We start from the raw sequence: 1,311 nt of genomic DNA, 5'->3' as shown, positions 1-1,311 counted from the left end.
CGGCCTCAGATGGCAGGAGAGCCGGCCTCAGATGGCAGGAAAGCCGGCCTCAGATGGCGGGAGAGCCGGCCTAATATGACAGGCACAATTAATCTGCTCCGACGTTTATTCATCCGGCAGGAGGGGAGTAGTTTCACAAAATGAGCCTAGTCGTGCCCCCCTAAAAATCCCCCCTAAAAAAACGCTATAAGGCGGCCTTCTCCATGCATTTCGCCCACTTTCTTCTCAAAGTTGGGGAGACGAGGGCGAGACTGAAGCGCCCCAAGTGAATAGAGACTACACCCCTGCCAAGCAGACTTGGTCAGCCTCTGCCTCCAAGGGCCGGCGTTTCCTTACGGAGACCACGCGACCAAGCCATACAAGTCCGTGGCACCTGCCAAGGCTGACCAATGGCGGCTCTCGACGGAGAAGCAGAGGGTATGTGTGTGTGTGGGGGGGGGGGGCGTTAAGCTCACCTCGCGCCGGGCGAGGCGAGGTGACTGGGGCCCACTTCAGCCGCGTGAGCTGACCCCCCACGCGGCAGGGCTCGCTGTGGCCCGGGCCGGCGACATGCCAGGGCGCGCCGCATGACCCTACCACGATGACAGATGCCGTGCTCTCCGAGGGACTGTACACCGCAGTAAGCCGTGAGACCCTACCACAGCGACAGATGCCGTGCTCTCCGAGGGACTGTACACCGCAGTAAGCCGTGAGACCCTACCACAGCGACAGATGCCGTGCTCTCCGAGGGACTGTACACCGCGGTAAGCCGTGAGACCCTACCACAGCGACAGATGCCGTGCTCTCGAGGGACTGTACACCACGGTAAGCCGTGAGATCTGAACGCGCACGGACGCGGTGGCTGTGTCTCACGGAAGACCCCGAGCAAAGGCACGCCGTGTGACCTGGTCACACACAGCAGGGGTTTGTTGTTCCTCCAACTAATGGGCACGCACTGAATAACAGGAAGGGGCCCCACGCAAGTGTTTTACATATCATCCCAGGAAACACAAATCAAATTGAATGCGCTGGCGGCACGCACATTCCGCGAATACAGATGAGGCGCAGCGGCGTCCGGCCGACCCCCAGCCGGGGAGCGGTCAGCGCAGTGACCCTCTGCAGCCCAGCGCCCGCCCGCCCCCCGCCGGCCAGATCACAGGTATCGTCAAGCGGCTGTGGCCGCGTGGCCGGGGGCGATACCTAGTGTCCGGGTGGGACCGCACGCCATGGCTCGCGTGCCGCCCGACCCGGACCGGATCGGCGATACCGCCGTCGCCATCGCGCCAGCGATCAATGCCGGACGGGCGTCATGCACGCAGGTCGGCCGGTCGG

Source organism: Pollicipes pollicipes, unplaced genomic scaffold (genome assembly GCF_011947565.3).
Source record: "Pollicipes pollicipes isolate AB1234 unplaced genomic scaffold, Ppol_2.1 Scaffold_3447;HRSCAF=4054_pilon_pilon_pilon, whole genome shotgun sequence".
Taxonomy (NCBI): Eukaryota; Metazoa; Arthropoda; class Thecostraca; order Pollicipedomorpha; family Pollicipedidae; genus Pollicipes; species Pollicipes pollicipes.
The sequence above is the reverse complement of the archived record's forward strand: the minus strand, read 5'-3'. Positions refer to the sequence as shown.